Source organism: Gopherus flavomarginatus, chromosome 13, assembly GCF_025201925.1.
Source record: "Gopherus flavomarginatus isolate rGopFla2 chromosome 13, rGopFla2.mat.asm, whole genome shotgun sequence".
Classification (NCBI taxonomy): Eukaryota; Metazoa; Chordata; order Testudines; family Testudinidae; genus Gopherus; species Gopherus flavomarginatus.
Genome location: NC_066629.1, coordinates 4,582,733 through 4,610,157, shown reverse-complemented (window position 1 = coordinate 4,610,157; position 27,425 = coordinate 4,582,733). Strand labels below are relative to the sequence as shown.

General features: G+C 51.2%; 1 long non-coding RNA gene across 2 annotated transcripts; it reads right to left on the bottom strand.

The window, feature by feature from the left end:
- Nucleotides 1-639: 639 nt before the first annotated feature.
- Nucleotides 640-27,329, bottom strand: LOC127033688 (uncharacterized). 2 transcript variants are annotated; one of them, XR_007769174.1, is made up of 3 exons: nucleotides 27,288-27,329; nucleotides 1,180-1,293; nucleotides 640-882 (listed from the first exon to the last, which is right to left on the bottom strand). It is a non-coding gene; the product is annotated as an uncharacterized LOC127033688 (long non-coding RNA). The 2 variants fall into 2 exon arrangements; XR_007769173.1 differs by lacking the exon at nucleotides 27,288-27,329 and adding an exon at nucleotides 6,318-6,639.
- Between the last annotated feature and the right edge of the window lie 96 nt (nucleotides 27,330-27,425).

Sequence of the window (27,425 nt, the reverse complement as noted above, 5' to 3'; positions counted from 1 at the left end):
CCAAATGTTCAATATCAGGGCAGTGCAGAGGGGACTGGAGATCTCAGTCTTACGACTCAAATGCCCTCTGAATAAAGCTTAAGAAGATCGGAGATAAAAGGATCAGGTCTCAAGAGTTTAGAGACACATTTTTGCAGCCTCTCGACAGCAGGCAGCCCTTGGGTGAACAATAGCTTTTGAAAGTAACCTTCTATTTCGCAAACACCACAGGTAATAAAACTATACGGATTAACATCAGGTAATTATCCATAAGGCCATTCACAGACAGTTTACCACAAACTTTAAAGAGAGACATATATACAATGACATTATTACACCCAAGTTTAATCTAAGTGTTATTTCCCTTTTTTGTGGATTCTCTAATGTGAAATAAGGGCTGACCTCAATATGAAATTTCTCCCACAAATTAAGCACTGATGGGATCTCTCTCCGGTGTGGATTATGTGATGTTTAACAAGGCTTGACTTCCATATGAAACTTTTCCCACAGTCAAAGCACTTATGGGATCTCTCTCTGGTGTGGACTGCTGATGTGCAGCAAGGTGTGACTTCTGCATGAACCTTTTATCACAGTGTAAGCACTTATGGGGCCTCTCTCTAGTGTGGATTGCCCGATGTGCAGCAAGATTTGATCTGTGTGAAACTTTTCCCACAGTCCAAACATTTATGGGATTTCTCTCCTGTGTGGATTGCCTGATGATCAAGTAGGGTTAACCTCCATATGAAACTTTTTCCACAGTCGAAGCACTTATGGGGTCTTCCCACAGAGGTTCCCTGCTATTCCCCGTGCCCAGGAACTTCCTGCTGTTGATTCCCCTCCTCGTTCTCACTCACTCTCTCATCAACTGCTGGGAGAGAGACAATCCAGACAGAAGTCATTGTGCTGGGGAGAAATTAAGAGGAATATCACCGAGGGAAAAGCCAACATACTAAAGCTGCACAGATGGAGAAATTGGATTCTGCCTCCACTTCCCACTCAAACTTTCACAGAGAAGGAAAGTTGGAAAGGAAACTCCTGCAGGTAACAGGACACATGGAAAGCGATGTCAGTGATACCTGCTGACTGCAGCCCTGCCCTGGGGGAGATGAGGAAGGAACTAAGGGCACTTATTGAGACTACATTTTGGGGATTCTCAACTTTTTTCTTCATTCCCCAGATGGTTTGAGTGTCAGTCCTCACCTGTGTGGGCGCCTCTCGGGATCCCTCTTTCCTCACTGGCCTGGAGATTGGGCACCCACGGCTCTTCCTCTCATTCCAGCCGGGTGATTGGGTCAGGCTTGGGAAGGAGAAATCCTGCGCAGGGAGTGAAATCAGACCAGATCAGGAGGAGTGGAGGATTGAGAGAGCATCTGTCAGAAAGGACATTCCGTGGGTAGATCCTGTCCCTGTGTTGTGTTGGGGAATGTGGAATCTAAGAGGAAGGGAACGTGGTCACTGAGTCGCCCTGGGGGAGGCAGACATCTGGGGAGGTGAGGGGAATTGTGACACACACCCAGCTCCAGTGATAAACCTCTGCCTATTTCTAAACCTGCCGAGTCCAGAGCCCTCCACATAGCTGAGCTGTTCCCAAGGAGGAGGGAGAAGAGAGATTCTGTGAAAGACCGAGAAACAAACACAGACAGGACAATACATGGCTTCTCCACCTTGCAAGCTAGGAGGGCTGGCTGGGGTGATTTAGTATGCACCTTAGGTTTTGACACCCTGCTCTCATTGGAGAGCGATGAGGGAAGAACCTGACCGGTGTCAGACATGCAGACCCGCCTCCAGCTTTCAATAACCAAGGGGCCAGGAATCTCTTTGTGACAGTGTACCTCATAAGGCTTTATAGTTAGGTGCTCATAAATGTATGTATGATAAAATTGGAATAGGGTTTTGCTACATATGCCATGTAACATATCTGTGTAAAGGTTAGGATCTACTGGTTATGTTCATCCTAGTTGTGTGCAGGCACCATTTGTGTGTTCATAACTTCTGGCTCTATAATTGCTTGACTTCTAAGTAGCCTTAGTTAGAACATTTGGTCACTTCTTCGAAAAGGAATGTGCAAGTTCAATGCATAATCAGGAAGAACATAACAGACAAAAGAGCTTGGAAGACTCCAATCCACAGAAGAAGTCTACCTGAGGACGTTCAAGGTAGCATGTGGGTAATGACTGCTGCCTGCAGGTCCTGAATAATGCATGGGCAGGTGACTTGTCTATGTGATTCTGAATCTTCATTTTGTGACTGGATTCTACACAGGGTGAGGAGGGGTTCTCCACCCAGAAGAGAAAGTCTATTTAACCCCCTGGGAGACCCCTCCATTTTGTCTTCAGCTAGCTAAAGAAGGAGCCTCTTCCCCACCCCCCCAGGATACTTGAAGGAAACTGGAACAAAGGACAGGAACTACAGGGGGTGTGAGTGATTGCTAGACCCAGGCTAAAAGGAGATTAGTCTGTAAAAGGGAACATTCTGGAACTGGTGAGGATCTTATCTGTATTTAGTTTGATTAGACATAGATTTGTGCATTTTATTTTATTTTGCTTGGTGACTTACTTTGTTCTGTCTGTTACTTGGAACCTCTTAAATCCTACTGTCTGTAGCTAATAAAATCACTTTTGAGTTACTGACTCAGAGTAGGTATTAATACCTGGGGGAGCAAACAACTACGCATATCTCTCTGTCAGTGTTACAGAGGGCGAACAACTGATGAGTTTACCCTGCATAAGCTTTATACAAGATAATATGGATTTATTTGGGTTTAGACCCCACTGGGAGTTGGGCATCCGAGTGTTCAAGACAAGTACACTTCTGTGAGCGATTTTCAGATAAACCTGCAGTTTTGGGGCAAATAATTCAGACCCTCGGTCTGTGCTGGAGCAGACAGGAGTGTTTGGCTCAGCAAGACAGGGTGCTGGAGTCCTGAGCGGGCAGGGAAAACAGGAGCAGGGGTAGTCTTTGCACATCGGGCGGCAGCTCCTGGGGGGGGGGTTCAGTGATCCAGACCTTCACGCTCTTACCCAGCGAGGTCACCATCTGGTAGTTCTCCTGCATGACGTCCCTCTAGAGGGCATTCTGAGCGGAGTCCAGCAGAGCCCCCTGCCCCTGGGTGAAATACACAGCCACCTCCTCAAAGGTCACCAGCATCTGAAACAACAAAATTCCCCGTCTCAGCGCCTGCTGCCCCAGCCACAATTCCACCAGTCAAGGGGGAGGAGGGACAGAGAAGGAGAATCCTCCCCCCACCCTGCTCAGAGCAGCCAGGAGGCTTCAGGGAGTGGGTAGAAAGTGAGAGCTCCTTGTCCCCCCCCCCAAGCACACAGAGAAGGGCAGGGTCTTCTCGTTTCCCACACACCTGCCAGCCACAGGTTGATAGAAGAAGCAGAGTTCTGAGACAAGGACAGGAATCCCAATAGCTTCCCTTGGTATTCTACGGCAGTCTCTGGCCAGTTGGCTCAGGCTCCAGCACTGGGAGTCAGTTTTCGCAGCCCTACCCAGCGGGGTGTTTCCTGGTTCTGAAACTGACCTCCCCCACCACCAAAAGCTCCCTAAAAATCCCCTACCTGAGCTGGCTCCATCACAGCCATTTCCCTGCCCTGTCTCCTGGAAGACTCAGGGCCGGCGCTACCATTTAGGCAGCCTAGGCAATCGCGTAGAGCACCAGGATTATTGGGTGGGCGGGTTTTTGACTGAGGGGGCAGCAGGCGGCTCCGGCTGACCTGGCGCAGGAATACTTGCGGAAGGTCCGCTGGTCCGCAGCTCCACTCTAGCGGCTTCGGTGGACCTCCCGCAGGCATGCCTGTGGCAGCTCCACCGAATCCATGGACCAACGGAACCTTCGCAGAAAAGCGTGCGGCCGGTCAAACGGAGCCGTGGGATCAGCGCGGGGGGTGGCGAAATGGCCATGTGCCTAGGTCGCGAGAAACCCTGGCTGGAGCCCATGTCACTCCCCAATTCACCCCAGGCTCTCTCCCTGCAGACAGACGCGCTGATTCTAGGACTCTGCCATGCTGGGAAGAAACCCAGTTACTTCATTACCACCCCGGTCAGACCCCCTACCCCCCTATTAGAACTAACCCCACCAAGTCCCTTCTAAACCTCCCCAGAACAGCAGCTCTGAGCCAAACGCTGGGAAAAGAGCAGAATCAAAGGTGTCACTTTAGGGCACTGCCCCACGGTGTATCATAACTCCTCTAGCTCTCCCCCATCTCCCTCAGTCAGGCGGTGCTCAGCAGAGTCAGCAACTGGCTTTTCCTCCCTCAGCTCCTCCCCTTCTTCCCAGGAGAGCTGACTGCCCCGGGGGTGCAGGGAATGGAGCCGGGCAGGGCTGGGAGCTAGGAACTTCCCTCCCCACTTCCTGCTCCTGCTGCCCTTCCACTCTCTCTGCTCTTCCTTTTGATCTTCCTCCCTCACCCTGGGAGAACGGGCGATTGCCCCATTGCCGTGGGCCTTTGCTCTCATCAGGCAGCTCAGCTATGGACACCGGTAATGCGGGGGTTGAACCCGGCTGTGCCACTGAGGGAAGCAGCTCTGGGACTCACACATACAGGGAGCCCTTCCCCTTGTAGGCCAAACTCCCCAGCTGATCCCTGAAGCGGGCCCTTTGTGCAGTGTCATTTCCCTGCCCGGCTCCAGCCCTTTCCCCAGGTTTATCCATCATCTGCAGGCTCAGGAGCTGGTATGGTAAGAGGGGTTCCTGCCACTGGAGAAAGTGCCCCTGGGCTGGTCTCAGAGGGGTGGGATGAAATGGGAATGTTCTGAATGGTTTCTGTGAAAACTATGAGTACTCCCCACAGTGCCCCTGCTTCTGCCCCATCCAATCTCCGATAGCGTCCCCTGCTGCCCCCGCACAGTGCCCCAAACTGACCCAACAGCACCCCCTACTGCTCCCATATCAGACCTCCCCCAGCGCCCCCTGCTGCCCCACCAGTGCCCCAAACTGAAACACAATGCCCCCTGCTAGTGTCCCCATCCGACCTCCCACAGAACCCCCTGCTGCCCCCACACAATGCTCCAAACTGACCCCACAGCGCCCCCTGCTGCTCCCTCCCAACATCCCATCATGACCTCATCATGTCCCATACTACTGCTCCCATCCGACCTCCCACAGCGCCCCCTGCGGCCTCCACACAGCGCCCCAAACTCACCCCACAGAGTCCCCAGCTACTGCCCCACCCCACCTCCCACAGCAACCCCTGCTGCCCCCCACAGAACCCCAAACAGACCCCACAACGCCCCCTGCTGCTGCATCCCAACACCCCAAACTCAGTCTCCACAGCGCCCCCTGCTGCTGCCTCCCAACACCCCAAACTCAGTCCCCACAGCGTCACATGCTGCTGCCTCTTTGTCATAGTATAATTCCCAATTCTGAACCTTAGCATCCGAAATATGAGTACTAGCATGAATTCCCCTAAGCTTAATTACCAGCTTAGATCCTGTAGTGCTACCACCAATCAGGACTTAGAGTAGAGTGCCTGATAAATTCTGGTCTCCCCCAAAACCTTCCCTAGGGACCCCCAAGACCCAAATTCCTTGAGTCTCACAACAAAGGGGAAAAGACCATTTCCCTCCCCCTCCTCCCCTCCAGGTACTCCCTCCCTGGGCTCCTGGAGAGATATACAGATTCAAGCGCCGTGAATCTAAACAAAGGGATTCCACACTCCTTGCTTCCTCCCAGATTTTTCCAGCCCTGGGTACACTAGGAGATCACTGTGATTCCAACTCCTTGAATCACAACACAGAGAAAACAGGTGGGTTCCGCTTTCTCTCCCCCTCCCTTCTCCTTCCCTGTTAAGTACAGACTCAATTCCCTTGAGCCTCAACAAGGGGAAAAATCAGACAGGTCTTAAAAGCAAAACTTTAAATAAAAGAAAAAAAGAATAAAGAAAATCACTATGAATTCAAGATGGAATATTACAGGGTCTGTCAGCTTATAGAAACAGGAGAAAAAGCCTCCTCCAGCAGAAATACAATTTAAAATACTTCCATCCAAATAGACATTGGCAAATAAAGAAAAACAAATGAAAAGACTGTACGCCTTTCCACCTTTGTACTTACAAAATTGGAATAGAAGATTAGAGAGCCAGTAGGTACGTGTGGTCACTCTCAGAGCCCAGAGAGATCAAAGCCAAACCCAAAAAACACAAACAAAGGCTTCCCTCCACCAAGATTTGAAAGTATCCAAACTGAACCCACAGTGCCCCCTGCTACTGCCCTCATCTGATCTCCCACAGCACCCCGTGCTGCTCTCACACACCGCCCCAAACTGACCCCACAGCACCCCCTGCTGCTGCCTCCCAACACCCCATACTGACCTCAGCATCCACCTTTGTACTTACAAAATTGGAATAGAAGATTAGAGAGCCTGTAGGTACGTGTGGTCACTCTCAGAGCCCAGAGAGATCAAAGCCAAACCCAAAAAACACAAACAAAGGCTTCCCTCCACCAAGATTTGAAAGTATCTTGTCTCCTGATTGGTCCCCTGGTCAGGTGTTTGGTTTCCTGTTTGTTAACCCTTTACAGATAAAAGAGACATTAACCCTTAACTATCTGTTTATGACATTAAGACTCCAAACTGAGTCCTCACAGCGCCCTCTGCTGCTGCCTTCCAACACCCGAAAGTGACTCCTCGCAGCACCCCCTGCTGCTGCCCCATCCAACCTCCCACAGCGCCTCCAGTTCACCCCCCACAGTAAACCAAACTGACTCCACAGCGCACCCTGCAGCTCCCCCTTCCAACCACCCGCAGCACCCCCTTCTGCCCCAGCACAGTGCCCCAAACTGACCCCACAGAGCCCAATGCTACTGCCCAATCCAACCACCCACAGCCCCCCCTGTTGCCCCCCACAGCACCTCAAACTGACCCCACAGCACACACTGCTACTGCCCCCATCCGACCTCCTACAGCGCCCCCTGCTGCCCCTCCAGAGCGCCCCAAACTGACCCCAGGGCACCACGTGCTGCTGCCCAATCTGACCTCCCACAGCACCTCCTGCTGACCCCCACAGTACCCAGACTGAACCCACAGTGCCCCCTGCTACTGCCCTCATCCGATCTCCCACAGCACCCCGTGCTGCCCCCACACACCGCCCCAAGCTGACCCCACAGCAACCCCTGCTGCTGCCTCCCAACACCCCATACTGACCTCAGCATCTCTGATACTATTGCTCCCATTCGACCTCCCACAGCGCCACCTGCTGCCCCCACACAGCACCTCAAACTGACCCCACCATGCCTCCTGCTACTGCCCCAATCCGACCTCCTACAGCGCCCCCTGCTGTCCCCCCACAGCGCCCCAAACTGACCCCACAGCAACCCCAGCTACTGCCCCATCCGACCTCCCACAGCAACCCCTGCTGCCCCCCACAGAACCCCAAACGGACCCCACAGCGCCCCCTGTTGCTGCCTCCCAACACCCCAAACTCAGTCCCGACAGCGCCCCCTGCTGCTGCCTCCCAACACCCCAAACTCAGTCCCCACAGTGCCCCCTGCTGCTGCATCCCAACACCCCAAGGTGATTCGCCACAGAGCCCCCTGCTTCTGCTCCCATCCAACCTCCCACAGCGCCTCCTCCTGCCCCCCACAGCACCCCATACTGAGTCCCCACAGCGCCCCATGCTGCTGCCTCCTTGTCATAGTATAATTCCCAATTCTGAACCTTAGCATCCGAAATATGAGTACTAGCATGAATTCCCCTAAGCTTAATTACCAGCTTAGATCCTGTAGTGCTGCCACCAATCAGGACTTAGAGTAGATTGCCTGATAAACTCTGATCTCCCCCAAAACCTTCCCTGGGGAACCCCAAGACCCAAATTTCTTGAGTCTCACAACAAAGGGGAATAAACCATATTCCTTCCCCCTCCTCCCCTCCAGGTACTCCCTCCCTGGGCTCCTGGAGAGATATACAGATTCAAGCACCGTGAATCTAAACAAAGGGATTCCACCCTCCCTGCTTCCTCGCAGATCTTTCCCGCCCTGGGTACACTAGGAGATCACTGTGATTCAAGGAGTTGGGATCACAACACAGAGAAATCAGGTGGAATCCCCCACTTTCCCTCCCCCTCCCCTCTCCTTCCCTGTTAAGTACAGACTCAATTCCCTTGAGCCTCAACAAGGGGAAAAAACCAGACAGGTCTTAAAAGCAAAACTTTTAATAAAAGAAAAAAAGAATAAAGAAAATCACTATGAATTCAAGATGGAATATTACAGGGTCTGTCAGCTTATAAAAACCGAAGAAAAAGCCTCCTCCAGGAGTAATACAATTTAAAATACTTCCATCCAAATAGACATTGGCAAATAAAGAAAAACAAATAAAAAGACTGTACGCCTTTCCACCTGTGTACTTAGAAAATTGGAATAGAAGATTAGAGAGCCTGTAGGTACGTGTCGTCACTCTCAGAGCCCAGAGAGATCAAAGCCAAACCCAAAAAACACAAACAAAGGCTTCCCTCCACCAAGATTTGAAAGTATCTTGTCTCCTGGTTGGTCCCCTGGTCAGGTGTTCGGTTCCCTGTTTGTTAACCCTTTACAGATAAAAGAGACATTAATCCTTAACTATCTGTTTATGACACTAAGACTCCAAACTGAGTCCCCACATCGCCCCCTGCTGTTTCCTCCCAACACCCCAAACTCAGTGCCCACAGCACCCTCTGATGCCCCCCACAGCACCCCAAACTGAGTCCTCACAGGGCCCACTGCTGCTGTCTTCCAACACCCCAAATTGACTCCTCGCAGCGCCCCCTGCTGCTGCCCCACCCAAGCTCCCACAGCGCCCTCAGTTGCCGCCCCACAGTACCCCAAACTGACCCTACAGCGCACCCTGCAGCTGCCCCATCCAACCACTCGCAGCACCCCCTTCTGCCCCCCACAGTGCCCCAAACTGACCCCACAGAGCCCAATGCTACTGCCCCATCCAACCTCCCACAGTGCCCCGTTGCCCCCCACAGCACCCCAAAGTGACCCCACAGCACACACTGCTGCTGCCCCCATCTGAACTCGCACAGCGTCCCCTGCTGCCCCCCCAGAGCACCCCAAAGTGACTGCACAGCGCCCCTGCTGCTGCCTCTATCCGACCTCCCACAGCACCCCCTGCTGCTCCCCCACTGCACCCCAAACTGACCCCACCATACCCCCGCTCCTGCTGCCCCCATTCGACCTCCTACAGCGCCCCCTGCTGCCCCCACATATGATCTCCTACAGAACCCCCTGCTGCCTCCCACAGCGCCCCAAACTGATCCCACAGGACCACCTGCTGCTGCCCCCATCCGACCTCCCATAGCACCCCCTGCTGCCCCCCCACAGTGCCCCAAACTGACCCCACAGAGCCCAATGCTACTGCCCCATCCAACCTCCCACAGCGCCCCCTGTTGCCCCCCACAGCACCCCAAAGTGACCCCACAGCACACACTGCAACTGCCCCATCCAACCTCGCACAGCGCCCCCTGCTGTCCCGCCACAGCGCCCCAAACTCACCGCACAGTGCCCCTGCTGCTGCCCCAGTCCGAACTCCCACAGCACCCCCTGCTGCTCCCCTACTGCACCCCAAACTGACCCCACCATACCCCCGCTACTGCTGCCCCCATCCAACCTCCTATAGCGCCCCTTGCTGCCCCCCCAGAGCGCCCCAAACTGACCCCACAGCGCCCCTGATGCTGCCCCCATCTCACCTCCTACAGCGCCCCCTGCTGCCCCTCCATAGCGCCCCAAACTGACCCCACAGCACCACCTGCTGCTGTCCCCATCCGACCTCCCACAGCACTCCCTGCTGACCCCCACAGTGTCCCAAACTGAACCCACAGTGCCCCCTGCTACTGCCCCCATCCGACCACCCACAGCACCCCCTGCTGCCCCCACACATAGTCTCAAACTTACCCCACAGCGCCCCTGCTGCTGCCCCCATCCGACCTTTAGTGAGGAACTCCAGGGAATTGGGTCTGCAGCTCACCAGAGAATTGGTGGGAGGAAGAAGTCAGAGGGAGATCTCTGTGTGTTAGATTTCCTAGCCTGATTTTGCATTCCCTCTGGGTGAAGAGAGAAGTGCTTTCTGTTTTCCAGGACTGGGAACAGGGAAGGTGGAATCCCTCTGTTTAGATTCACGGAGGTTGCTTCTGTGTATCTCTCCAGGAGCACCTGGAGGGGGGGGAAGGGAAAAGGTTGATTTCCCAATAACCTAGTCCCAGATTTGGACCTTAGCGTCCAAAATATCGGGGTTAGCATGAAAACCTCCAAGCTTAGTTACCAGCTTGGACCTGGTACTGCTGTCACCACCCAAAAATTAGAGTGTTTTGGGGCACTCTGGTCCCCACAAAAACCTTCCCTGGGGACCCCAAGACCCAAATCCCTTGAGTCTCACAACAAAGGGAAATACTCCTTTTTCCCTTCCCCCCCCAGGTGCTCCTGGAGAGCTACACAGAAGCAACCTCCGTGAATCTAAGCAGAGGGATTCCACCCTCTCTAATTCCAGTCCTGGAACAAAAAGCACTTTCCTCTTCACCCAGAGGGTATGCAAAATCAGGCTAGTACATCTAACACACATAGATGTCCCTCTGACTTCTTCCTCCCACCAATTCCCTGGTGAGCTGCAGACCCAGAGGTTTGGGCTGACCGCGGCTGCGCTGACCCAGGGGAATCCCTGGGCTGCAGGCAGAGGCTCAGAATCCCTCTCCCTCCCAGAGCAGGGGCTCCAGCCTCTGTAATTTTTCTTGTTGCCCGGCGGGGGAACCGGCGGCTGGGCAGAGCTGCGCAGCTCTGTGTAGGGCACGTGGCAGGGGCCCTGCGACAGCGGCGCAACACCAGGGCTTCGCTTCTAGAAGAAAGCCGCGACTGCCCCCTGGCTCAGCCTCCAAGTCAGCCCCAGCGAGGGGCACGGAGAAGAGAAGAGCCTCAGCAGTTGTTTGGTGGAGCGGAGGAAGAAAGAGGACCCTAGCGCTCACGCATTGGGCAAGGTAAGCAAGTGCCTCCCCAAAGGTCGGCCTCAGGTGCCTGTGCTCCTGCCCCCAAGATCCTTAGCTGGTCCCTGCTCCTGCTCCCCTTGTGCCTGGACGGCTGGAGAGAACAGCAGCCTGCAGAGCTGAGCTGTCCCAGTGCCCCCAGGCACCCCCCTGACCCCATCTCCCCACAGCCCTGACCCAGCTCCGAGCCCAGTCCCTCTGAGCTGGAAAACCTCTGACCTCATCCCCCCAACAGCCCTGACCCCCAGCTCTGAGCCCAGCCCCTCTTAGCTGGACACCCTCCTGACCCTATCTCCCCACATCCCTGAGCCCAGCCCTTGTGAGCTACCTACAGCTGGCAGCCCAGGGCGCCTCCGGGGTCAGCGTGCAGCCGCGGCAGCCCGGCAGCCCAGCAGCCTGGGGCGCCCCGGGGTCAGCACACCACCGCGCGACAGCCCAGCAGCGTGGGGTGCCCCCGGGGTCAGGGCGCAGCCGCAGCAGCCCGGGGCGCACCCGGGGTCAGGGCGCAGCCATGGCCCCCTGGACCCAGAGCCCAGCTCCCCACCCAGCCGTGGGCAACAACAGCACCACCCCCAGGCAACGACAGCCCATTGCTACCAACTATCACAATCACTCAGCAACTGCCCATTATGTAATTGCAAATGTATACATACCATTACAGCTTTTAATGTTTTTAAATAATGTATTTAGTTTATTTTCAAATTATTACAAATTAGTTTTTAATGTATTTCACTAGTTATTTTTTACATTTCCTAATACATGTTACTATAGTATTGCAAATGTTTTATGGAAGGGGCCCCCGATTTTGCTTTGCCCAAGGCCCCCTGAGTCCTCTGGGCGGCCCTGTCTGAGTTTTAAGCCCTGCTGCTGTGTTTTGCCTGCAACAGGCAGGCCTAAGCCTGTGAGTGACCCCCATAGCAGCTGCCTGAAGAAGTGCTTGGGGGAATCATGCAGAAGGAGCGTGATATTTGTTTGAGTTCTCTCCTCATGGAGGCTGTGCTCCACTTGGTGCAGGACAGCAGTCTCAGCAGGACTCTAGGCCCAGCACCTTGCCTCAGTTTGTGGATTTGTAGTGCACCCATCACCGGGCTCAGTCTGGCACCGCTAACCCTCACCAGTGCCCAAGAAGCAGTCAAAAAAGTTGGATGGACTGGTTAGCTTAGTTGTCATGCTGTTGCTTGGCCACTGTAGAGACCACTGAATGCATAGTATTCCTCTATGATATTCTGTCCGGAGCAAAATTGGCATGTTATGAGGTATTGCCTGTGAGGGACAGGTGTCTGTTTATGTATCCAGCCATCATGTCTTAGGTCTTCTGCGGGGGGAGCTTTTCCATCTTGCTTTCATTGGTGACATCTGTGAAGCTCTGGTAGACATCTATGAAGACAATACTCTGACAGGATCATCTGGCAATACATCACGAGTTGATGCAAAGGCTCTTACAAAAGCCATTTCTAGTTTCAAGTTTCTTGTTTCTCTTGTTTTGTGGTATGACATATTGTTTGAGATCAACATAACTAGCGAACAACTTCAGGCAAAAGAATTTGATACATGTGATGCCATTAATCAACTTGGAGAAACCAAGAAGTTTCTTGTGGGCCACAGAAGTGACGCAGCCTTTGAGAAAACATTGGTAGATGCAGGTGAACTTGTGGCGGAGTTGGATGTACCGGCACTTTTTGAACCAGATCCAATCCGTATTAGAAAGAAGAGGAAGCAGTTCACATATGAAGCAGATGACGAACCTTTTTATGATCCGAAAGAAAAATTCAAAGTGAACTTTTACTTTGCAGTCATTGACACAGCAATACATTCGGTTGAAGAAAGATTCACACTGATGCAGCAAATTAGTTCAGTATTTGGCTTCATATATGATGTTTACAGTTTGCAAAATAAAACACCAAAGCAAATTATGGAACATTGCTTGAATCTGGAGAAAGCTTTGCAACATGGTGAATCCAAGGATATTGATGCCTTTGACTTGTGCAGTGAATTGCAAGCTATTGCAAGACGAGTCCAAAGGAGTTCATCACCGCAAGATGTATTGAACTTCATATGGGAAAATAAGCTGACCGATAGTATCCCTAAGACAGTTATTGCTCTTCGCATCCTCTTGACTCTCCCAGTTTCTGTGGCCAGTGGTGAGCAAAGCTTCTCGAAGCTCAAGTTGATAAAAACATATATGCGAACATCAGTGTTGCAACAAAGACTTGTTGGGCTACCTACCTTGTCAATAGAACATGACATTGCTCACAGCATTGACTTGGAGGAAATTGTTTCTAAATTTGCTAAACTTAAAGCGTGGAAACATACATTCTAAATTATAACATGTTACTCTGTGACCGTGTATTGCATATAATGTATGTGACTTGGGAGGCGGGGGCGCAAGATGGAATATTCGCCTAGGGCGCAAAATATCCTTGCACTGGCCCTGTCTGCAACAGCCTTGTATTCCTTGAATGCTCCTTTAGCCCCTCAATCATCCAGCTGATTATTTGGCTCGCTGCTGCCCCAAGCCTTTATTTTGGCTCTCCAGTGCCTCTGGAAGGCGGCTCCTCCCTGCCGAGCTGCTGCAGCGGCCCAAGCCCAGCAAAGCCAGTGAGTGGACTCGGGGCGGAACACACCGGGGTGGGGTGGAGAAGGTTCATGGGGGAGTGCTGTGCACCCTCCAGGGGAGTTCAGGAGGCGGGGAGGGAGGAACCTGGTCTGGGGAACAGCCCCTGGACATGGCTGGCCCCTGGGGTCTATAAAGGCTTGTTGGGATTTGCTCCTCAAAGAACTGAAGTGCAAGGGGTGTGAGCGCAAGCTGAAAGTTTTGCCCAGGGTGCAAAATATCCTTGCACCGGCCCTGCCTAAGGGGGTGCGTGCACCCCAGGTGAAGAACCACTGCACTAAACTGATATCTGCATTTTCATTTAATTTTAAATGAAGCTTCTTAAACATTTTAATAAACTTGTTTACTTTGCATACAACAATAGTTTATAGACTTAAACAGAGAGACCTTCTAAAAATGTTAACATGTATTACCAGCACGCGAAGCCTGAAATTAGAGTGAATAAATGAAGACTCGGCACACCACTTCTGAAGGGTTGCTGACCCCCTGATCGAGACCATTCCTGGCAGGTGTTTGTCAGGTGCCTGACCCTCGACCAATCAATTTTTGCCCCCTGGCTTCCCCCTGGCTGCCCCCTCCTCTGATTTGCCCCCTTTGCCTCTTTTTAACCCCTGTAAAAAGCACTTGGCACAATCTTACACTTAGTAAGGGCGGATGAAGGGCAGTGGCTTCATCAGATGTTACTGAGCATACTCAGTTCACTGGAAGTAGGCACCTTCCTACAGGGAGCACTTTTCTGTACTGTACCTGCGGAAGAGTTAATGAATCCACCCCAATGGGCAATAACAGCTATGTCTGTGGGAGAAGCTCAAAAAATAAATAAATGCCAATTGACTCTCCTTTGGCAGGAGGCAGGCAAATGGGATATTCCAGCCTGAGGGATTTTTCTGGCAGATAAGATTTCCAACTCTCCCGGACCAAATGCCATTGCCACAAACGGTCTTTGCTCCAGGAGAATTGGCAACCCTAGTGTCAGATGAAAAATTTTCTTCACAGACCCTAGAAGAGGCTGAAAAGCTGACGAAGAATCAGCTCTGGTCTGAGCATGAGCAGCAGGTATAACAGGCCAGGGGAAGGGAGGTAAAGCAACAGTGGTTGAAGCATGAAGGGACATAGGAATCTTTAAAGCATCTGGTATGTCAATATCATGCGACTCCAGCTGCAACAGTGTCATAAGATTGCCTCTTTGAACTTGCAGCATTACCTCCTGCAAATGGAAACAAACTTCTTTGTTTAAGCAATTGGCTGAACAAGAAGTAGCACCGGGTGGAGTTGTGGACTCTGAAATTTTACATCGGTTAATTTTTGAATGAAGGTATTTTTTTACGTAATTCTCCATTTGTAAGTTCAGCTTTCATGATCAAGGGATTGCACAAGAGTGCTTGTGATAGGTGAATTGAAAGATATGATTTCTTTTGGGAGTGTTTTAAGGTGCAAATACTTGTAATTAAAAAAATAAAGGGATCTCTGTACGCTTTGTATTCTGTGTTGTAATTGAAATCAATATACAGTAACTACTCGCTTAAAATCATCCCTGTTAATGTTGTTTCATTGTTCCATTGCTGATCAATTTGGGAACATGCTCGTTTAAAATTGCGCAATGCTCCCTTCTAACGTCATTTGGCAGCTGCCTGCTTTGTCTACTGCTTGTAGGAAGAGCAGCCCATTGGAGCGAGCTGGTGGGGGCTTGGAACCAGGGTGGACCGGCAGCCCCCTATCAGCTCCCCACTCCCCTAAGTTCCCTGTGCAGCAGCTGCCTGCAGTTCAGCTGTGTCCCAGCCCCCACTGCCATGTGCTGCTCCTGCCCTCTGCCTTGGAGCTGCTCCCCAAGTTGCCTGCTTGCTGTGCCGGGGAGGAGGGAAGGAAGATGAGGGCTAATGTCAGGGTGTCTCCCTCCCCCCTGCTCCTGCATCCTGCTTACCCCATCTTCCACAGAGCAGGAGGGACATACCAGGGCTGCAGTCTCAGCAAGCTGATCTAATTTACAAGGCAGTGTACTTAAGGGAAATGCACGTATCTCCCTCCATTACTGCTGCCTTGCAGAGTGAGAGAATTAACCCTTGAGAGCTCAGCCAACTGCTATTTCATCATTTAGCAGTAAGGGAAATATCCCACTCTGGTTCCTCCACCTCAACCAAGCTTCACAATCATCATCACTGTGTACCAGGATTAAATTGTTTGTTGAAAACATATATTTTGTGTTTGTGCGTGTGTGTGTGTGTGTGTGCACGCGTGCGCAAAATGCCCCTAGGGGTGGAGGCCAGGTCATGCCTAGCTGGAGAGGTACAGCTTCCCCCAGCTTTCCCTACCTGTCCTTCCATACAATTTTGGCACCTGATGTGGTCCTAAGGCCAAAAAGTTTGCCCGCCCTGCTAGAGAGCCTCCTACCTCTCACTCTGGCCCACGAGTTATTGAATTATTTAGCCAAAGTACAGCACCATGATCAGAAGAGATTGAGGGGGATCCTCACATCAGAATATCTGAGACCCATGTGGTTAGGGCAGTCACCTGATATGTAGCAAGTCTCTATTCAAACCCTTCCTTCCCATCAGGCAGAGCAGAGGAGAGTAGAACCTGAGTCTCCCATACGCCAGGCAAGTGCGCTAACCACTGGACTCAGTGTTCTAAAGGAGCCTCTGCCAGCACCTCCTCTGGGTTTTGCCTGAACCCTGATTCAAAAGGGGGACTCAGCTCCAGCATTGGGCCCCACAGGCATGATAGGCTTTCCACTGCTGCCTCCTTGGAGGATCCCTCTGGGCTTTAGGTGTCTGGATGCCTGGAGTGAGGCAGCAGCACTGCCCAGGCCCAGAAGCAGAAATTTAGGATCCTTGAGAAATTTTACCATCGAAATGTTGGTGCTGAGTGTGTGTAGGCCCCTGCAGAGTTAGGGGCAACCAGGCAGAGGTTTTCGGGATTTCAGTGGCACCTAATTCTGGGAGTCAGTGCTCGAAACCTGGGCTTTAGGCATCTAAGTCCCATTGGGGAATCTAGCTCATGACCGCTTCGTGCCTCAGTTTCCCATCTGTGAACTAGGGATAACATCACTTACCATCACTGTAAAGTGCTTGAACTCTGCAGATGAAAAGTGCTATGTAAGCGCTAGGGGAGATGAGGGTGATGAAATAGCCCATGAGTCTCCACATGTCCATGACCTGCCATCACAGGGAAAAACAGAAGCTTAGATAAAGGCAATTGTTTCTCATTTTGACTCTCTGGGCTGGTGCATCCAGGACCAAGAGCAATTCCTGCTGGCTCAGCTGGGGGCACTAGACAGGAAGATTGGGAAGAAATTAAGTGAAAATGCCAGCAACTTTTCCAAGCCAATAGCTTGCCTCAACAAGCTGATCAGTGAGCTGGAGGGGCAGGGCCAGCAGCCAGCAAGTGAATTTCTGCAGGTGAGACTTTTCCAGCCACTCAGACCCCTGCACAGAGACAGGACATCTCCTGAATCCTGGGCACTGGAGTCCAGCACACAGAGATCGCAGCAGAACTCTGTGTGTGCATGGCAGAGATGGGAATTATAACTCTTCTTTGCAGAGTTACAGATGTGCAGAGGTTAGAGACAAAAAGCCTCATTTGCTCAGAGAATCCATGGCTTTGGGGCCAGGGCAGGGTCTCTATTTCTGGTGTTTGCACCATCCCTTCTGATCCCTGTTGATGCCTGGCTTTGTTTGTTTTCCCTAATGATTTCCATGCAGCCTTTACTGTCCCTGAATAGTCTTGTTTCTTTGGCTGCCTCCCTCTTTCCATTCCCAGGACAGGCTGGTTTATCCTCAGACCTCGGGGCAACCCCCTAGGGATCCACTGCCTGATTCTCACTCCTGCTCTCAGCGTTGTCAGCAGTCACAGACTGGTGCTGGCCTGGAGTTCAGTGGGCCGAACCCAGCCAGCCATTTTGATGCAGAACTCCCCAGTGTGCTGAGAGCTGCATTGATAACACCTGTAACCCATGTGCTCTGCTGTGCTGGGGCCTTTCCCAGATTGGATTCCGCAACTGCCAGCACGTGGTTTGCTGAAATCTCATCTCCTGGTGCTGCTGCTGCAAACTCAGATCCCTTCTCTCATTCTGCATTTGCTGGAAGGAGGATCTAACTTACCATGCACAGAGCAATCGCCCTGTATCCCAGAGAACGACAGCCCCACCCCACTGTGTGATGTATTAGTCTGAGCGCTCTTTTCTCTCTCTTTCCACTCTAGGACATCAGAGGCACCTCGACCAGACATGTGGCACCTTCTCACTCCTCCCTCACACTTCTTGAGACAGGGCAGGGCTTGGACACCAGGTGAAAGCCACCTCTCCCTTCAGCAGAGTGTGGACAGGAGCCACATTTCCGCTACTTTCACTTTCTTCAAGTTAACCTTGAGGTTCTCGCTCTGTGAACAAAATGGTGGATTTACCTCTCCTGTGGGAAAGATTAGGAACTTGTTACATGCCTGGGGGATTGGCTGCCTGTGGACACTAGGGATGGAATATGGGCCTTTCACTGCTAGGTTTCTGCTTACTATAGGCACTGACTTTTATTTCTCCCTGGGGGTGCTCCACCCCGCTTTGCCCTGTTATTTCTGTGGTGGTTTGAGCTACAGGGCACCCATGGGGTCAGCACCTCTGCTACTTACAGTCATGGGACCGAGCAGTGATCAGGTATAAACAGTGACTTACAATGAGACCTAGCCACATCCTGCTGTTAACGGGCAGGTCGGTAAGGCCTAAATTGATAGCAGTGGCCTCATTTTGGGGGTGTCGGTTTATCTCCTCGAAATGCAGGAATTCAGGGCATGTGTTCCACCTGCATTCGCAGCTGCAGCGGGAGTCAACGGGTGATGTGTGTGCCCAACCCCTTGGAGAACCAGCCCCTAAGCACTTAGGTCAGTACCCAAATTTGGACCCGAAATCAAAAGACATTCTTGATCTTTGGACCCAGCCCATCATTGTGCTCTGGCTCTTGGGCTGGCCAGCACAGCTCTTTGTGCCTCCTCCCCAGCAGCTGCAGGCATGGTGAGTGCTCCTGGGAGGGGCAGGAGGGAGTGGGGTGGGGCAGGGACAGGCTGGAAGAGGAAGGGGCGGAAAGGGATAGAGGAGTGTGGCCAGGGTGAAGCTTCATCTCTTGTACTCTGCACCCTGGCAAAGCCTCTGAAGTCAATCAGCAAGCTGCTGCCAGGGAGTTCCCTCCATCCTGAGCCCTGTGTGTCCCCCTTGCTCTATAGAGATGGGGTAAGCGGGGGACAGGAGCAGGGGGGAGGGGAACACCCTGACATTAAACCCCCCTCTCTTCCTTCCCTTCCCCCCAACACAGCAAGCAGGAGTCTTGGGGAGCAGCTCCAAGGCAGAGGGCACGAGCAGCACATGGCAGTGGGGGAGGGACTGCTGAATGCCCCAGCAATTGATAGCCTACTGGGCAGCTGCTGCACAGGGAACTTATGGGAGGGGGGAGCTGAGGAGGGGCTGCCAGTCCACCCTGGTTCCAAGCCCCCACAAGCTAGTTGCAACGGGCTGCTTTTCCTGCAAGCAGTGGACAAAGCAGGCAGCTGCCAAACCGTTAGAAGGGAGCATTGCACAACTTCAAACAAGCATGTTCCCTAACTGATCAGCAACGGAACAACGCAACATTAACTGGGACAACTTTAAGTGAGGAGTTACTGTATTTGCCTTCTGGTTTCTCCAATCTTTCAAATGTGATCTGAGCGCAGCCTAAAGTTTTTCTCTGCAACCAAGAAAGCCAGAAACTTCCTTTGATTAGGAAAGGAAAGCCAAGAGTCTCACCTCATCACATGCTTCCAGGAGCTGGGGCTTTCACAAACACACCAAATACAGTGAGACTCCTTATAAAATCATGAGTGTAGGAAACACCGCAGCTTCTTTACATTGAGCCAGAGCTGCCTTAGTGTACATGAGAATCAGGCCTTTGAAACATTGATATCAGCTTAACCTAGGTTTTGTCTTGTGAATTTCATATCACCGGACTTGAAAGGATTAGACTTTTATTGGTTGATGTCTGCAAATGTTGATTTCACTGTGCACACACAAACTAATAAAAAAATTTACTTTGCATATTTTGACATGGGATGTTGAAAATCTGTATTTAATGAAGCTTTTAATTTTTGAATCTGTCTCTACTGTCATTAAATAGTTTTTGTCTGTCCCAAATATTGTCTGATCCCGCCCTAAATCTTCCACCACTGTGAACATTTAAAATGAGAACAAGTGGAATGAGATGCTTAAAACCCAGATTTTTGTGCAACGGTGAAAGTTTAAATCAATAAATATAAAATTGCTTAAAAATAAACATATGTCAAAATTTTATATTACAAATGAATTCTACCAAGCCTGCCTATCCTGCCTTAGACACACAGCTCCTCCTCCTGCAGGCTCATCCTCACAGGGGGATGCCTCTGATTGCAGGACCAGAGCTCTAGTGCTACATGTTTCAGTGAATGCTCCAGAGGGAGCCATGGCCGCAGAGAACCCCCTGGAAAGTCTCCAGGAGGAAGCTCCACGTCCCATTTGTCTGCAGTATTTTACAGAAGCTGTCACTCTGCAGTGCAGGCAGGTCAGACAGTGCTGGGAGGGATCCCATACAGCCATCTCCTGTCTGCAGAAACTGTGCAAGGGAGAAATGTCAGGCCCAACAGGCAGCTGGGAAACATGGCAAAAATCGTCAGTCGGCTGAGTATCCAGGGAGCAAAAGGAGCAGGAGGGAATGGAGTGTGTGGGGGGAACACCAGAAGGCTCTGAAACTTCTGTGAAGAGGATCAAACTGACATCTGTCTGGTTTGCCATCTGTCCCGGGCTCACAGAGCTCACACGGTGGTTCTCACAGAGGAGGCGGCCCAGGAGTACAAGGTAGGGAATTGCTGTCAAGTTTAATGGGTAATAACTTTGGATTTTAATTACAGGCTAATTTCACTGAAAGTTCCCTGACACAGGCATGACCCATCATTCAGCTCTATAAACCCTTCATGGTATGGGAGATACTGTAACAAAATAACTGATTTGACAGAGTGGCAACAGAGGCAAGTCTTTAACCATACCTGATGTGGGAAAATGTCCTCTGAGATTCTGATGGGGATTCCTGAAAATCGTCATCATATAAAGAACTCTACCAATCCCAAAGGATCAGACACATCACCCACCAAGTTAATGATACTTCATGTCTTCCCCAAATACCTGCTTACAGCCAATTCTTGTTAACGAACTTTCGATTAACTAAAAGAAGAAAAGACAGTATTGGCTCAAAGGTCATTAGACATAGAAACGTGAACAGAGATCTTAGGTCAGTTTCACCACAGAGATGGTGCGTTAGAATTGAAAAGAGTCCTTTTCAGAATCATTTTGTCACATTCTAGTCCAACGTCCAAATGTCCAATATCAGGGCAGTGCAGAGGGGACTGGAGATCTCAGTCTTACGACTCAAATGCCCCCTGAATAAAGCTTAACAAGATCGGAGATAAAAGGATCAAGTCTCAATAGTTTAGAGACACATTTTTGCAGCCTCTCGACAGCAGGCAGCCCTTGGGTGAACAATAACTTTTGAAAGTAACCTTCTATTTCGCAAACACCACAGGTAATAGAACTATACAGATTAACATCAGGTAATTATCCATAAGGCCATTCATAGACAGTTTACCACAAACTTTAAAGAGAGAGATATATACAATGACATTATTACACCCAAGTTTAACCTAAGTGTTACTTCCCTTTTGTGTGGATTCTCTGATGTGAAACAAGGGCTGACCTCAGTATGAAATTTCTCCCACAAATTAAGCACTGATGGGATCTCTCTCCGGTGTGGATTATGTGATGTTTAACAAGGCTTGACTTCCATATGAAACTTTTCCCACAGTCAAAGCACTTATGGGATCTCTCTCCGGTGTGGACTGCCTGATGTGCAGCAAGGTGTGACTTCTGTATGAAACTTTTTCCACAGTGTAAGCACTTATGGGGCCTCTCTCCGGTGTGGACTGACTGATGTCTAACAAGGTGTGACTTCCGTATGAAACTTTTTCCACAGATTAAGCATTTATGGCGTCTCTTTCCAGAGTGGATTGCCTGATGTGCAGTAAGATTTGATCTGTGTGTCAAACTTTTCCCACAGTCCAAACATTTATGGGATTTCTCTCCTTTGTGGATTATCTGATGTTTAACAAGGGCTGACTTCCATATGAAACTTTTTCCACAGTCTAAGCACTTATGGGGCCTCTCTCCAGTATGGACTGCTTGATGTTTAACAAGCTCTGACCTCCGTATGAAAGTTTTTTGGCAGTCTAAGCACTTATGGGGCCTCTCTCCGGTGTGGACAGCCTGATGTCTAACAAGGTTTGACTTCTGTATGAAACTTTTTCCACAGTCTAAGCACTTATGAGGCCTCTCTCCAGTATGGACTGCTTGATGTTTAACAAGCACTGATCTCCGTATGAAACTTTTCCCACAGTCCAAACATTTATGGGATTTCTCTCCTGTGTGGATTGCCTGATGATCAAGTAGGGTTGACCTCCATATGCAACTTTTTCCACAGTTGAAGCACTTATGGGGTCTTCCCACAGAGGTTCCCTGCGATTCCCCGTGCCCAGGAACTTCCTGCTGTTGATTCCCCTCCTCGTTCTCACTCACTCTCTCATCACCTGCTGGGAGAGAGACAATCCAGACAGAAGTCATTGTGCTGGGGAGAAATTAAGAGGAATATCACCGAGAGAAAACCCAACATACTAAAGCTGCACAGACGGAGCAATTGGATTCTGCCTCCACTTCCCACCCAAACTTTCACAGAGAAGGAAAGTTGGGAAGGAAACTTCTGCAGGTAACAGGACACATGGAAAGCGATGTCAGTGATACCTGCTGACTGCAGCCCTGCCCTGGGGGAGATGAGGAAGGAACTAAGGGCACTTATTGAGACTACATTTTGGGGATTCTCAACTTTTTTCTTCATTCCCCAGATGGTTTGAGTGTCAGTCCTCACCTGTGTGGGCGCCTCTCGGGATCCCTCTTTCCTCACTGGCCTGGAAATCGGGCACCCACGGTTCTTCCTCTCGTTCCAGCCAGGTGATTGGGTCAGGTTTGGGAAGGGGAAATCCTGTGCAGGGAGTGAAATCAGACCAGATCAGGAGGAGTGGAGGATTGAGAGAGCATTAGTCAGAAAGGACATTCCGTGGGTGGAACCTGTTCCTGTGTTTTGTTGGGGAATGTGGAATCTAAGAGGAAGGGAACGTGGTCACTGAGTTGCCCTGGGGGAGGCAGACGTCTGGGGAAGTGAGGGGAATTCTGACACACACCCAGCTCCAGTGTTAAACCCCTGCCTATTTCTAAACCTGCCGAGTCCAGAGCCCTCCACATAGCTGAGCTGTTCCCAAGGAGGAGGGAATAGAGGGATTCTGTGAAAGACCGAGAAACAAACACAGACAGGACAATACATGGCTTCTCCAACTTGGAAGCTAGGAGGGCTGGGTGGGGATGATTAGGTATGCGCCTTAGGTTTTGACACCCTGCTCTCATTGGAGAGCGATGAGGGAAGAACCTGACCAGTGTCAGACATGCAGACCCGCCTCCAGCTTCCAGTAACCAAGGGGCCAGGAATCTCTTTGTGACAGTGTACCTCATAAGGCTTTATAGTGAGGTGCTCACAAATGTATGTATGATAAAACTGGAATAGGGTTTTGCAACATATGCCATGTAACACATCTGTGTAAAGGTTAGGATCTACTGGTTATGTTCATCCTAGTTGTGGGCAGGAACCATTTGTGTGTTCATAACGTCTGGCTTTATAATTGCTTGACTTCTAAGTAGGCTTAGTTAGAACATTTGGTCACTTCTTCGAAAAGGAATGTGCAAGTTCAATGCATAATCAGGAAGAACTTAACAGACAAAAGAGCTTGGAAGACTCCAATCCACAGAAGAAGTCTACCTGAGGACGTTCAAGGTAGCATGTGTGTAATGGCTGCTTGCCTGCAGGTCCTGAGTCATGCATGGTCAGGTGACTTGTCCATGTGATTCCGAATCTTCATTTTGTGACTGGATTCTACACAGGGTGAGGAGGGGGTCTCCATCCAGAAGACAAAGTCTATTTAACCCCCTGGGAGACCCCTCCATTTTGTCTTCAGCTGGCTAAAGAAGGAGCCTCTTCCCCACCCCCCCAGGATACTTGAAGGAAACTGGAACAAAGGACAGGAACTACAGGGGTGTGAGTGATTGCTAGACCCAGGCTAAAAGGAGATTAGTCTGTAAAAGGGAACATTCTGGAACTGGTGAGGATCTTATCTGTATTTAGTTTGATTAGACATAGATTTGTGCATTTTATTTTATTTTGCTTGGTGACTTACTTTGTTCTGTCTGTTACTTGGAACCTCTTAAATCCTACTGTCTGTAGCTAATAAAATCACTTTTGAGTTACTGACTCAGAGTAGGTATTAATACCTGGGGGAGCAAACAACTACGCATATCTCTCTGTCAGTGTTACAGAGGGCGAACAACTGATGAGTTTACCCTGCATAAGCTTTATACAGGATAAAACGGATTTATTTGGGTTTAGACCCCACTGGGAGTTGGGCATCCGAGTGTTCAAGACAAGTACACTTCTGTGAGCTATTTTTAGATCAACCTGCAGTTTTGGGGCAAGTAATTCAGACCCTGGGTCTGTGCTGGAGCAGACAGGAGTGTTTAGCTCAGCAAGACAGGGTGCTGGAGTCCTGAGCGGGCAGGGAAAACAGGAGCAGGGGTAGTCTTTGCACATCGGGTGGCAGCTCCCAGGGGGCATTTCTGTGATCCAGCCCTTCACACTCTTACCCAGCGAGGTCACCGTCTGGTAGTTCTCTTGCATCATGTCCCTCTAGAGGGCACTCTGAGCGGGGTCCAGCAGAGCCCTCTGCCCCTGGGTGAAATACACAGCCACCTCCTCGAAGGTCACCAGCATCTGAAACAACAAGATTCCCTGACTCAGCGCCTGCTGCCCCAGCCACAATTCCACCAGTCAAGGAGGAGGAGGGACAGAGAAGCAGAAATCCTCCCCCCCACCCTGCTCAGAGCAGCCAGGAGGCTTCAGGGAGTGGGTAGGAAGTGAGAGCTCCTTGTCTCCCCCAGCACACGGAGAAGGGCAAGGGTCTTTTCATTTCCCACACACCTGCCAGCCACAGGTTGATAGAAGAAGCAGAGTTCTGAGACAGGGACAGGAATCCCAATAGCTTCCCTTGGTATTTCACGGCAGCCTCTGGCCAGTTGGCTCAGGCTCCAGCACTGGGAGTCAGTTTTCACAGCCCTGCCCAGCGGGGTGTTTCCTGGTTCCGAAACTGACCTCCCCCACCACCAAAAGCTCCCTAAAAATCCCCTACCTGAGCTGGCTCCATCACAGCCATTTCCCTGCCCAGTATCCTGGAAGATTCAGGGCCGGTGCTACCATTTAGGCAGCCTAGGCAATCGCGTAGAGCACCAGGATTATTGGGTGGGCGGGTTTTTTACTGGGGGGGCAGCAGGAAGCTCCGGCTGACCTGGCGCAGGCATACCTGCGGAAGGTCCGCTGGTCCGCAGCTCCACTCTAGCGGCTTCGGTGGACCTCCCACAGGCATGCCTGCTGCAGCTCCACCGAAGCCATGGACCAACGGACCCTTCGCAGAAAAGCCTGCGGCCAGTCAAATGGAGCCGTGGGATCAGCGCGGGGGGTGGCGAAATGGCCATTTGCGTAGGTCGCGAGAAACCCTGGCTGGACCCCATGTCACTCCGCAATTCACCCCAGGCAATTTCCCTGCAGACAGACGCGCTGATTCTAGGACTCTGCCATGCTGGGAAGAAACCCAGTTACTTCATTACCACCCCGGTCAGACCCCCTACCACCCTCCATTAGAACTAACTCCGCCAAGTCCCTTCAAAACATCCCCAGAACAGCAGCTCTGAGCCAAATGCTGGGAAAAGAGCAGAATCAAAGGTGTCACTTTAGGGCACTGCCCCAAGGTTGTATCATAACTCCTCTAGCTCTCCCCCATCTCCCTCAGTCAGGCGGTGCTCAGCAGAGTCAGCAACTGGCTTTTCCTCCCTCAGCTCCTCCCCTTCTTCCCAGGAGAGCTGACTACCCCGGGGGTGCAGGGAATGGAACCGGGCAGGGCTGGGAGCTGGGAACCTCCCTCCGCACTTCCTGCTCCTGCTGCCCTTCCACTCTCTCCGCTCTTCCTTTTGATCTTCCTCCCTCACCCTGGGAGAACGGACGACTGCCCCATTGCCATGGGCCTTTGCTCTCATCAGGCAGCTCAGCTACGGACACCGGTAATGTGGGGGTTGAACACGGCTGTGCCACTGAGGGCAGCAGCTCTGGGACTCACAGATACAGGGGAGCCCTTACCTTGTAGGCCAAACTCCCCAGCTGATCCCTGAAGGGGGCCCTTTGTGCAGTGTCATTTCCCTGCTTGGCTCCAGCCCTTTCCCCAGGTGTCTCCATCACCTGCAGGCTCAGGAGCTCGTATGGTAAGAGGGGTTCCTGCCACTGGAGAAAGTGCCTCTGGGCTGGTCTCAGAGGGGTGGAATGAAGGGGAATGTTCTGAATGGTTTCTGTGAAAACTATGAGTACGTCCCCACAGCGCCCCTGCTGCTCCCACATCAGACCTACCACAGCACCCCTGCTGCCCCCCACACACTGCCCCAAACTGACCCGACAGCACTCCCTACTGCTGCCTCCCAACACCCCATAATGACCTCATCATGTCCCATACTACTTGCTCCAGTCGACCTCCCACAGCGCCCCTGTGGCCCCACACAGCGCCCCAAACTGACCCACACCGCCCCAGCTACTGCCCCATCCGACCTCCCACACAGCAACCCCTGCTGCCCCCCACAGAACCCCAAACAGACCCAGAGCGCCCCCTGCTGCTGCCTCCCAACAATCCCAAACTCAGTCCCCACAGCGCCACCTGCTGCTGCCTCCCAACACCCCAAGGTGATTTGCCACAGCGCCCCCTGCTTCTGCCCCCATCCAACCTCCCACAGCGCCTCCTAATAGCCCCCCACAGCACCCCAAAACTGAGTCCCCACAGCGCCACATGCTGCTGCCTCCTTGTCCTAGTATAATTCCCAATTCTGAACCTTAGCATCCGAAATATAAGTACTAGCATAATTCCCCCTAAGCTTAATTACCAGCTTAGATTCCTGTAGTGCTGCCACCAATCAGGACTTAGAGTAAGAGTGCCTGATAAACTCTGGTCTCCCCCAAAAACCTTCCCTGGGGACCCCCCAAGACCCAAATTCCTTGAGTCTCACTACAAGGAGAATAAACCATTTCCTTCCCCTCCCTCCCCTCAGGTGTTCCCTCACCTGGGCTCCTGGAGAGATATACAGATTCAAGCTCCGTGAATCTAACAAAGGGATTCCACCCTCCCTTGTTTCCTCCCGATCTTTTCCTGCCCTGGGTACACTAGGAGATCACTGTGATTTCCAACTCCTTGAATCACAACACAGAGAAATCAGGTGGGTTCCGCTTTCTCTCCCCCTCCCTTCTCCTTCCCTGTTAGTACAGACTCAATTCCCTTGAGCCTCAACAAGGGGAAAAATCAGACAGGTCTTAAAAGCAAAACTTTTAATAAAAGAAAAAAACGAATAAAGAAAATCACTATGAATTCAAGATGGAATATTACAGGGTCTGTCAGCTTATAGAAACAGGAGAAAAAGCCTCCTCCAGCAGAAATACAATTTAAAATACTTCCAGCCAAATACACATTGGCAAATAAAGAAAAAACAAATAAAAAGACTAGACCTGCCTTTCCAGCTTTGTACTTACAAAATTGGAATAGAAGATTAGAGAGCCTGTAGGTACGTGTGGTCCACTCTCAGAGCCCAGAGAGATCAAAGCCAAGCCCAAAAAAACACAAACAAAGGCTTCCCTCACCAATATTTGAAAGTATCTGTCTCCTGATTG